We start from the raw sequence: 13,059 nt of genomic DNA on the forward strand, positions 1-13,059 counted from the left end.
TATACCGTATTTTAACATGTATAAGGAACCGTTTTTGTCAAAAATTAGGTTAAAAAATATGGGAATTTCTTATACATGGATAGTATTATAATCCCTTACAAAACCTTTTTTTCCAAATTTTAAGCCCCAAAAATCAGGGGACTCCTTATACACATTAAAATACAGTATGTGTGTGAGCACATGCGCACACACACACCAGTACATTCACAGATTTATCTGGCAAATATATATATATACATACACACACATACACGTATATATATATACATATATGTACCTGTGTGTGCACGCGTGCCATCATAACCATTATCATCATCAATTTGTGTCTACTTTCCATGCTGGCATGGGTTAGATGGCCCAATAGGATGTTGTATGCTGGAGAACCGTGTTTTGCCCTGACATCTCAATTTTGTCATGGTTATCCTTCCTAATATCAACCACTCTACAGAGTACAATGCATCTTTGAAATGCTGTCATGCCCTTGGCAAGACAAAATAGTCCTCTCAGCCTATATAGTCACTTCTTGATTTGCCAGCCATACTGTACTGGGTGCATAGCTGTTAAGGAGGTGGGGAGGGACATTTAGTAACAACTAAGAGTGAGAACAGGAGAGAGATTGAGAACTTTAGGCAGGGTGTGAAGAAGCTAAAGAATGATGGAATGAACATGTTTATTGTTGTAAGACAGTGGTAAGAGAGAGACTAGCAATTACATTGTTAGGGAAGCTAGTAATAGAAGGGAAAGAGGAAAGAATAGTGCCAGTGGTTAGAGAGAGGCAGAGAGTGACAAGGATGGAGGAATGTAGGAAGAGATTCAGCATTACTCCACATTATATATATATGACTGGATGGAGTGTGCATGAAAGAGATAAAGATTATGGTGACAAGGAGATAGAGCATACCCACAAAAATAACATATTCAAAGTGAATAGATAAAGGACAGAAGGATCAGGAAGGATGGGAAAATGTAAAAATGTAAACCCTCTTAACACAGCATCATGATTCAGGAGAATAGAAGGAAGAGAATAGAAGGAAGAGCTATGGGTAGTTGAGATGGGGGAGGGGATATTCAGCAGTATACAGAGATTAAGTGCATTCCTCTCAACTATGGGTGGCATGGTATGGTACGGTTTGAAAAAGAAAAGAGATCTTGTGGGAATTTTCTAGTTAGGAAAAGAGGTATTGGGAAGATATGAAGGTACAAAATAGGCAAGAAGGATGTATACTTGTACACTACCCAACTATATGCAACTATTTTAACAAGCATATTATCAAGCTTGCACAGGAGATTGGGTCTTCTGCAGCACTGCTAGTCATCGTGGTTCTGTATCACCTCCAGATGTAGTATCTTGAGATTGTATTTGACAACTTCATCCCAAATTTTCCTCAGTTTACAAGTACTATTCACTTCCAGTGCTCAATACTTGTTTAACTGTCAACTGCCATTCACATCATGTAGCCATACGATGACAGTCTCCTCTCTTGCATGCTACCTCTGATTCCTCTTATACCCAATTTGCTTCACAGTTCAGTTATACTTCATTGTTCATGCACATTAATATAGAACACACAACAAAGTATGCTTGCTGGCCTACATCTCACTGTCATGCAGTAACACACTCTGCACACTCCCAAAATTTCTCCAACCCATTCTTATTCAAGCTACCTCACTTTGGAATACCTACTCAACTGCAGATTAAATCACTTAGGTAATAAAATTCATCAGCTACTTCTAGGTAGCTGCCCAGGAAATTGAGAGAACCTATTTCCCAAGGGATGTTAATGTTTATTACCTTAGTGCACCTGCAATATATAAAATGTATCTTTTCTGCTAGCCTGCCTGTGATCCCACTACACCTTCCCTGTGTCCATAATTTATACTGAGCAGATTTTAAGGAATTTCTATTAACTCCTTTCTTATATATCAAACACAGCCATTTCCCTGGTGCTATAAGGGTCCTGTCTCCCTTCCTACTTACTAAAACTTTTGTGTACTAAAAAATTTCAGTTAAGGCCTACCAATTGCAAGTTTCTGGAAATTTTGCATCAATTCTATCATAAATATACTGCCAAAGGCAACCAGTCTTAAATTTCTCTGTTATGGGTTAGATGGCTGGAATGAAAAAAAAAATTTGAAGACTAATCCCTAATAAATCCCTACCTGCACACTGAATTCATTGCTGACTGAACTCTGTACATAGCTTACACAGCTCTAATAAGCCATACAAAGTTTTCTTAATGAACGCCAAATCAGAGAGTGGAGAACTTTAACACAGGCCCCTCCAGGTATAAGGCACCTCTAGGTATAAGGGTTTACTCCTAGCTATGTATTTTTCTTTCAGGTGTCTTACTAGGAATATGGCATCCGTAATACTTTTTGGGACAAAGCTCAACTGCATCATCATCCTATTTGGTTTTGCAATAATTCTTTCTGCAATCTTCCTATAATGGACGTTATATCCGTCTGTCTGTCTGTCTGTACCCTCTTCGTGGTCAAATGGCTGGACCAATGGTCACGATATTTTTCAAGATTATGAAGGAGGTAATCAGGAAGGTTTTTAGCCAAAAAAAATGTGAATAAGTATGATTCATCATCATCATCGTTTAACGTCCGCTTTCCATGCTAGCATGGGTTGGACGGTTCAACTGGGGTCTGGTGAGCCCGAAGGCTGCACCAGGCCAGTCAGATCTGGCAGTGTTTCTACAGCTGGATGCCCTTCCTAACGCCAACCACTCCGAGAGTGTAGCGGGTGATTTTATGTGCCACCGACACAGGTGCCAGACGAGGCTGGCAGACGGCCACGCTCGGATGGTGTTTTTTATGTGCCACCGACACAGGTGCCAGACGAGGCTGGCAGACGGCCACGCTCGGATGGTGTTTTTTATGTGCCACCGACACAGGTGCCAGACGAGGCTGGCGAACATCCACGATCGGATGGTGTTTGTTACGTGCCCACAGCACAGAGGCCAATCGATGCGGTACTGGCTACGGCCACGTTCGGATGGTTTTCTTATGTGCCACCAGCACTGGTACCACAAAGATACAAATTCCATTGATGTTCATCTATTTTGATTTGGTTTGATTTGATTTGATTTTCACTTGCCTCAACAGGTCTTCACAAGTGTTACAAGAAGGAAGGTATGCACAGGTGGACTAACTACGTCCCAGGTAGGGGCCACAGGTTATGGCTTCACTAGTCTTGCCAGGTCTTCTCACGCACAGCATACTTCCATAGGTCTCGGTCTCTAGTCATTTCCATGGTGAGACCTAACGTTCAAAGGTCGTGCTTCACCACCTCGTCCCAGGTTTTCCTGGGTCTACCTCTTCCACGGGTTCCCTCAACTACTAGGGATTGGCACTTTCTCACACACCTATCTTCATCCATTCTCGCCACATGACCATACCAGCGCAATCGCCTCTCTTGCACACCACAACTGATGCTTCTTAGGTACAACATTTCTCTCAAGGTACTAACGCTCTGTCGAGTAAGTACACTGACATTACACATCCATCAGAGCATACTGGCTTCATTCCTCATGAGCTTACGCATGTCCTCAGCAGTCACGGCCCATGTTTCACTGCCATGTAGCATGGCAGTTCGTACACATGCATCATACAGTCTGCCTTTTACTCTGAGCGAGAAGCCTTTAGTCACCAGCAGAGGTAAGAGCTCCCTAAACTTTGCCCAGGCTATTCTTATTCTAGCAGTTACACTTTCAGCGCACCCACCCCCACTACTGACTTGGTCACCTAGATAACGGAAGCTATCAACTACTTCTAGTTTTTCCCCCTGGAAAGTAACAGAAGTTGTTTTCTGCAGATTTTCGGAGGTGAATAAGTATGATTATTTAGTGGATATTGAGGGTAACTGTTCAGTTTATGGGTGTAAAAAAAAGTAAATAAAATTTAAGGGGGGAGATAACTAAGAAAAGAAACAAAAGGCAGTAAGTCAACTTCTCACTATAATGGGCGTTATGTCTGTTCCCTTTTCATGGTCAAATGGCTGGACCAATAGTCATGATGTTTTTCAGGATTACAAAATAGGTAATCAGGAAAAAATGTAAAAAAGTATGATTATTTAGTGTATATTGAGTTTTGTATTAATAAATCACCTTTGATTTTTCTTTTTTTTTTGTTAAAATTCCGGCGATGTGGATTAACTCTGGACCTCCTCCCCTTTAGTCCATGAATTTAGAGGGTTTAGATTTACAATACTATTCCTTTATTTCCCATCATAGATGAGCAGATTCCTAAAGATTCCACTCGCACATTCATAGCAAACAAAGCACCAGGCCAAGCTTTAGATCATGTAGGTGTATTTTTACCCACTCCGATGGCCAGTTATACATCGCTATGAGTAGAGCAACGGACTCTAGTAATTTGGAAATTAGTGTTGACCAAAAAGAAAATATCATCTACAAAGAAGTTTTGATATTATCGAAAGGAATATGATTTGTAGTGGTAATGTTACAAAGAAAAAATGAGTTAGTGAAAATGAGGGTGGTGGGACAAAACAGCTGCTTCATTGGTGAGTTACCATAGTTGTCTCTTTGTGCCTTTTCCTTTTGGGACAGCATTTTGTTCAGCTGGTCAGCCAGATTAGGTTCTCACTAACTAACTTTTGCTTGGGAATCTTCTGTATATATAATTATTGCAAGATCACAACAAAGAGAGACATACCTTTATCCAAACAATTTCACATTGGGAGGTCTATTGTTCTGTCAATTTAACTCACCACCACATACAAAAAGGTTAACAGAGGTCAAGTGGCAAAGACATAAATCAGCTTAGGGAAGACATCTGTTGAATGTCACTCTTGTCAACTTAATGTTTCTCTATGGGGAAAAGTGAAATTTGGCGATGGAGGATCAAATCCATGCCATGCCTGCATGAAGCCACTACCAATTCATAATTTAAATAAGGAAATTTGTGAACTTTGAATGTATAAGAGCATAATCAAGTGTAAAATAGTGTAAACAACTAAAATAAAAGTATATCTAAATAACATTTTCTTTATACTTATGTAGTGGTCAAAGGAATGTCTGGCTTTCAATAACCATTCATGAAACAGGCTGGGAGCCCATATCAGTTCAGGAGTGAATCGTCATCATTTCACTTAGTCACAAATACATGTCATATAGCTGCAAAAGAATACTGTATCACCAACCATAATGGGATTTTCCTAAGACACCCAGTAATCTATCAAGTCCATTTACACATTTCTCAATACATATTGCTGTTATGACTTCCTTCCCTCATTTTATGCCACCATTGTTGATGGGTAGATTTGCTAGTTTTCATAACAACTAGATGCTTTTGTAGCCAACTATCTCTTGTGCCAGGGCCAGTCATTGAGTATGACACCTTCTTGTTTTACCTGATATATTATTCAAGTGACCATCCTTTACCCTATTTTGCCACATATTTTAAGCCTCTATGCAACTATTTTTATGGACTGTGTGCTTTCTCTAGCTTCATATCTTTAACTGCTGTACTGTTATCAACTTGGCTAGTCCCTCAATTGGGTCTATGTAAAGACTCCCAATTTTTCATGCATTCTTGACATTCAGCTACCTCTTTCTTTTCAAGGTCAGTGACAACAAGCATGCCATCATCACTTCCATGTAACTTTTCCCTGACAATCCTCATTTTCTGTAGTACACTGTTTAAGAAAGACCACCTCATGACCTTTATCCTCATATCATATTTTATCTGTAAACTTCATCTTTTCTGTCTCTACCCTTCTTTGTATACCTAATGTAGCTTCTATTCTTAGTTTTTGTTATTTTTCTCTACTGCTCCATGTCTTCCAATTTGACTCTTTGCTGTTATGGCATTACTCATAGTATTGCTCTACAACCATCTCACCCTTGTGTCTGGTTGGGGCCTTGCACCAACCACAGATTTGGTCTGTAGCTCTCAATAGACAGTCCCATAAAAACTGCCAGTTTTATTTTGCTACACGTCTCAGTTAATAACTCTCTGAATCTACAAACAACAAAGGTCACTTTCAACTTCCAGGACTTCTTCCTGAGTCAGAGTAGCTCTCATTTTGAAGTTGCTAACCACTAACCTATGTTGGGAGATGCATTCTTTCACCTGAGTTGGACTTGGCATTTAGTCATCTGCCTGTCCCACTTTCTAGTGAGAATAAAGTCTATTTAGTTTGCATGCTCACTTGATTGGCAATAAGTGATCAGGTCACTGGATGATTTCATGTAGATTATGAGATTATTTGCATCCCAGAAATCTAGGAATCTTGATCCCCCCTCATATATCACCATCATCATCATATATCTGTTTACCATGACAGTATAACAGAATCCAGTGAACTGCAGAGTCATGTCAAACTCTAATGTCAGTTTTGTCTTGGCTTCTATGACTGTAAACCCTCCCTAACACCAACCATTCAGTGTGGACTGTGAGCTTCTTTGCATGCCACTGGCAGAAGCAAGGTCACCAAGTTACTTACAAAAAAAAAAAAAGAAAAAGGGAAAATTTAGAGATATACTCAGGTATTAAGTTCTGTTTCTATTTCTTCCGTCAATCTTATATGTATGCACACACACACACACAGAGGCATGGCTGTATGGTTAAGAAGTTCTCTTCCCAACCATGAGATTTCAAATTCAGTCCTACTGTGTGGCACAATGGGCAAGTGTCTTCTACTATTGTCTTGGTCAACCACAGTCTTGTGACTGATTTGATAGACGGAATCTGAAAGAAGCCAGTTCTATATATGTGTATATGTGTGCATATATATACACACACACATATTCATACATACACACACAAACACATGTGTGTGCACCTTGGCTAACTGTATTTTATTGCCATGTGAGCAAATCTTGAAATGAAAACAGAAAAGGAAACCAATGTGCATATGTGCTGTGTGTGTGTGTGTGAGAGAGAGAGAGAGAGAGAGAGAGAGAAGAGAGTGAACACATGTGAATATGGTCCTTCTCCTGACACCAAGCACTAGTTCTCAACAACTTTCAGGTGTCATTTGTTTGCAATTTTCTGATAATAAAATCTCTGAACTAAGTAAAAACTACCACTTTGCTTTAGAACAGGTGAAGGTTGATTACAGAAAGAGCATCTAGCCATCAAAAATCTACCTCACAAAATTTTGTGTCACTTATACAAGCATTGAAAAGTATACAAAAATGTATTAAAATAATGATAACACATGTATGCAATTTATATATATATTTAAATATGTGTGTATCTGTATATGTGTGTGTATGCATGTATATATATTATATAGTCATATAGTTACATATGTACTATGTGTATATTTACATGTGAGCATGCATATATATATATATATATATATATATATATATATATATATATATATATACACACACACACATATGCATATGTATGAATATGTAAATATATAAACATTTATGTATGTTATTTATATATTAATATATGTCATCGTTACCAGCATTGCCTTACTGGCACCTATGCCGGTGGCATGTGTAAAAAGATTCGAGCGAGGTCGTTGCCAGTACTGCCTGACTGGCCCCAATGCCAGTGGCACATAAAAGCACCCACTACACTCTCGGAGTGGTTGGCATTAGGATGGGCATCCAGCTGTAGAAACTCTGCCAGATCAAGATTGGAGCCTGGTGCAGCCATCTGGTTTGCCAGCCCTCAGTCAAATCATCCAACCCATGCTAGCATGGAAAGCGGACGTTAAACGATGATGATGATGATTTATATATAATTGATCACGTTTCACCTTTGTGAACACACATAAATGTGTGTGTGTGAGTGTATACACACAAATGCATATCATCATCAACATCATCATCGTTTAACGTCCGTTTTCCATGCTAGCATGGGTTACACACAAATGCATATATATGCATGTATGTATTTATTTATGTATACATGCATATCAATACATAGCTATATATACATTGACATCATTATGATGCATATATTTATAATATACATAAATATGCATGTATACCACACACACAAATACACATGCAGATATATATATATATATATATATATATATATATATACATACATTTACACAAATATACAATACAAATATCATATATGAACTGATGCAAATACAATAAACAATAAAGTAGGGCAACACAAGAGGAACAAGTTTTAACAAATACGGTATTAGCTTAACACTTTAATGGAAAGAGAAGTTGCTTCAATGTTTTGAACCTCAGTCTTTCATCAGAAGAGAGAGAGAAAGAATGAAAGTTTAAAAACCAGGTGGGAATGCTGTTTTATTGGGGGCAGTAGTTAAGAAGGGAGGAAGAAGCAAGTGTATATATGCAAGTATAGGGGTGTATTTGTATCTGAAAACTGGCAAAGGGGTGAGCTGTGTGTCAGTATAGTGAATGTGTGTAGAGGTATGCAAGTGTGGAAATATACTGATGTGGGTTAATGGTGTGTGTGTGTGTGTGTGTGTAATTATAATGAGTAGGTGGTAAGAAAGTGCATATGTGAAGAGGTCACAGCCAGTGCTGATGTGAGGGGAAGAAAGACGCTGGTGATGCAAATGGAATGGCAAGAGCAATGTGTAGGGTGCAACAGACGTGTGCAAGTGTGTGATAAAATTACAAAGGTGTATGAAATATTTTAACAAGGAAAAAGAGGTTTACACTAAAATATGCAAAAGAAAGAGAAAATGTATGAATTCTGTGAAGAAAGGAAAAGTCAAAGAAAGTGTTAAAAAAATTTACACAACACTATATATGCTTATATATATGTATCATCATCATCATTTAACGTCCGTTGTCCATGCTGGCATGGGTTGGACAGTTTGACTGGGCTGGCACGCTGGAAGGCTGCGCCAGGATCCAGTCTGATTTGGCATGGTTTTCTATGGCTGGATGCCCTTCCTAATGCCAACCACTCTGAGAGTGTAATGGGTATTTTTACGTGCCATTCACGTGACACAAGTATCTGCCACGACTGAGATTTTGCTCAGCTTGATGGGTCTTCTCAAGCATGACAGTGCCAAAAGTCTTGGCCATTGCCTCTGTAAAGCCCAACACTCAAAAGTAACTCAGCAACTTTGCCTCCACAGGACCCAATGTGCAAAAGGAACTCAGCCACCGCACCTCCATGAGGCTCATTCAAAAGGTACTCAACCAGCTTGACTCTGCGAGGCCCAACACTTGAAAGGAACTCAGCCACTTTGCCTCCATGCAGCCCAGGAGCTCGGCCACTTTGCCTCCATTGAGGCTCAATGCTCAAAAGGAACTCAACCACCTCACCTTCATGAGGCCCACTTGAAAGGAACTTAGCTACCTTGTCTCCATAGGGCCCAACACATGAAAGGAACTCAGCCACCTCGTCAGGCCCAATGCTCAAAAGGTACTCAGCCACTTTGCCTCCACGAGGCTTGACATTCAAAGGTTGATTATTTTCTTTATGTGCCACCAGCATGGGTGCACTTGGCTTGATGGGTTCTCTTAAATAGAGCAGATTGCCAAAGGTCTCAGTCACTAGTCATTGCCTCTGTAAGGTTCAAAGCATATGTACATTTGTATATAAATACTTGTTACACATGTATACATATATAAGCCTACACACATATATCTACATACCCATATGCTCACATACATAGATGTATATGTATGTATGTGTGTGCATGCATATATATAAATATATATATATATATATATTTATATATAGAGGGCATTATACATACATGCCAGAAGGCATTATACATAAATGCCACACGCTAAGAGGGACAATTAGTCATTTCTACCAAAAATATTACTAATCCCACCGAATGCAATTTTTCAAAGTAAGACATTTAAAAAATATAGACCTGTATCACAGTGATTTCATACTTACGTATTCATCAGCAGGCCTGAATGTATTATAAATAAATATGTAAACTCACCCATGTGCTTCGTTGATGTTGATCAGTTAGCTGATCGGCTTAAGTGGGGCAGGGTCGTTGTTTATTTATAATACATTCAGGCCTGCTGATGAATACGTAAGTATGAAATCACTGTGATACAGGTCTATATTTTTTAAATGTCTTACTTTGAAAAATTGCATTCGGTGGGATTAGTAATATTTTTGGTAGAAATGACTAATTGTCCCTCTTAGCGTGTGGCATTTATGTATAATGCCTTCTGGCATGTATGTATAATGCCCTCTATATATAAATTAATATGTTCAATAAGAAATAATTATTTTCGAAATTTTTTCTCTTATGAGGTTTTCACGCTATCTACCTGACAATTTCTTGTTAAGTTTTCCTTATTAAGTAGTTGTCCTTAATTGCTATATATATATATATATATATATATAAACACACATACACACACACACACACAAATAAAAGAAAATAGCACTCAGCAAAGTATTTGGAGTTTTAAGTATTTAATAACAATGTTGACTCAGCTTCACATTAATCAAAACTTTCATGGGTGCAGAACACATTCACATCAATAGATGAATGGAGTCAGAGTAGAAGGAATTTATGAAACATTTTAAATAGCTACAGAGTGAAAATAGGCCTGTATTGATCAGTCCAGGTCACATGGATATTTTAGTTAGCCAGCAACAATTCTTTCATTACATGCTCCATGTGGTAGAGTAGGCTAGCTGTCAGCATTGGTTAGTTGGTGTTCTGAAGGCTATGACACTTCAGGGACAGTTACCACATGGAGTTCTAAAAATTTTAGTTATGTCAGATTACATATCAGTCTGCATGACAAACATGGTTACATAGAGTAAATATAGCTGGGTGAAAATGTCTACAATTATAGTACACTGAATAGTCAAGAATCTCACTATGGACAGTAGGGATTACATATCCTGCAATTATGCATGGGCCATTTAGGCCTACGATGATAATCCCAGATTATCAGCAACTTGTTGCTTGAAGTTCTTTAACAGGATGTATCTTTGGTGACAACAATAGAATAGGTTGGTTTTCCTACTGATGGATACTGCAGGCAATTAAAGTATATGCAAGTTCTCATGGAGGTAGAAATGACAATTACTAATAATGGTTGAATGAGGAGTAGCCTTGTCAAGGAAACTCCATGTGATACTGAGGAAGTTGCTTCCTTGATCTGGGATTAACCAAATGAAGTGGTGGAGTTCTCCATGTCACTACACTTGAAGGAGTACATATGTTACATAAATTCTTTGAAATCCCCAATTGATATGCCTGTATAGTGTCTTAGTAAGCCATTAGACATTGTGTGAATGGCTTGACCACAACTTTTGAGTGACAAGATCCTTGCAGTAAGCAACTGGTAGGATCTTGGCAGTTACAGGTTGGAATGTGGAAGGAAGATTGTGTGGGTATTTGTTTATGTTATAGTGAGACATGCTGGATGCAATATAATCTAAGTATGAGTAACTAACCATTATGAGAATTAGAGTTGATATCTAAAGGTTCTTGAGAAATACGGGCATTACGGAGTTCCTAGTTATATGAGTGACAGTATCTATATTGAATGAAGAATTAAACCAAATTACATTTCCCCTTCTAAAACTTTACAGGTTTGGAGATGGAGTATATATACTATATACTACCTTATCAATGAAGCCACTCATTGTTAGTGCCTTATCATATTGAGATGTAGCCTTTTGGAAATTTTTTTCTCTGCTAACAAATTGGAAATTCTTCTGCTGATACCTTACATTGCAGCCTTACTGATGCAGGAGTGGATGGCAATGAGAATACATTTACTTACAATACCTAAGAGATATATATTAGCTAACTTGGAAAACTGTGAGAGTATGTGACAGGAAGGGTATCTGGTCACTGAAAGTCTGCCTCAAAAAACCATGCAAATATGAAAAAGTGGGCATTTAAATTATGAAGATAGTATATAACTGGCATCCCATTGGTTACAATGATGAGAGTTCTAGTTGATCTGATCAATGGAACAGCCTGTTTATGAAATTAGCATGCAAGTGGTTGACCACACAACAGACATGTGCACCCTTAATGTAATTTTCAGGTAGATTCAGCATAACACATTGTGATAAGGCTGGCCCTTTGAATCATAGGTACAACCCATTTTTGCCAGCTGAGTGGACTGAAGCAACATGAAATAAAGTCTCTTGCTCAAGGACAAAATGCACCACTACGAATTGAACTCACAGCCTTCTGACCATAAGCCGAATACTCTGACTACTAAGCCACACACATACATTACATGTACATATATATACCTAAATACACATATACCATCATATATTACATACATTACACACCCACTCATCCATGCATATAAATACACATACAACATGTGGACAAGGAACACCACAATGAAGATCATAAGGAGAAATTTGAATTTAGAACACAAGTATTCATTTGTGTGTATGAGTTTGTATACATGCACACACATCTCACTGTATTTGTAAAGAAACATGGTTCAGATCTACTGTATGGAACCTTGAGCAAATGTCTTCTATTATAGATCCAGGCCAAATAAAGCTTTGTGAGTGGATTTCATAGACAGAAACTGAAAGAAGCCCATCATATATATGTATCCATATAGATAATATATGGACACATACATACTCATATGTTCACATGTGTGTACCCTTGTCTTGATACTACATGATAGTTGTAAAGAAACCATCATATGAGTGAGCTTGTTCATTTCCAGTCTTCCATTAAAAGCTTGTCTAGTCATGAAAAATATTACTGTCTTTCAAAACAGGAATGGCATTCAGCCATGAAATCATAGAAGAATAGACTTTAAACAATGATGTTAATGATGAAGCTATATGTACTTATCTATAGATATATCTGCCCCCAGAATGGCCACATTCCAATGATTGCAACAAGTACAATGTAAAAGATATTTGTATATGCATATGTTTCAAGAAGGAGAGAGATAGAAATATAAATATCATCTTTCTTTACCGTTTAACAACCAGTGTTCTATGCTCAATCAGCCTATGAGCAGCCTCTGATTTTTTTTACCCATTCAAGAGACTTTTTAACCCAACACTCTACATGCTATTTATAGCTTTATCTATTTCAAGTTCTACAGTAAAAAATTATTTATTTCATATTTCTTTAAGTTT

At 38.1% G+C, this 13,059-nt stretch overlaps 1 protein-coding gene across 2 annotated transcripts in view; it reads right to left on the reverse strand.

Moving 5' to 3' along the window:
- Positions 1-13,059, reverse strand: part of LOC115209253 (zinc finger protein 629) — a 64,062-nt gene that overhangs the window by 44,903 nt on the left and 6,100 nt on the right. The gene's annotated exons all lie outside the window — the stretch shown is intronic.

This window comes from Octopus sinensis, linkage group LG3 (assembly GCF_006345805.1).
Source record: "Octopus sinensis linkage group LG3, ASM634580v1, whole genome shotgun sequence".
In the NCBI taxonomy this organism is placed as follows: Eukaryota; Metazoa; Mollusca; class Cephalopoda; order Octopoda; family Octopodidae; genus Octopus; species Octopus sinensis.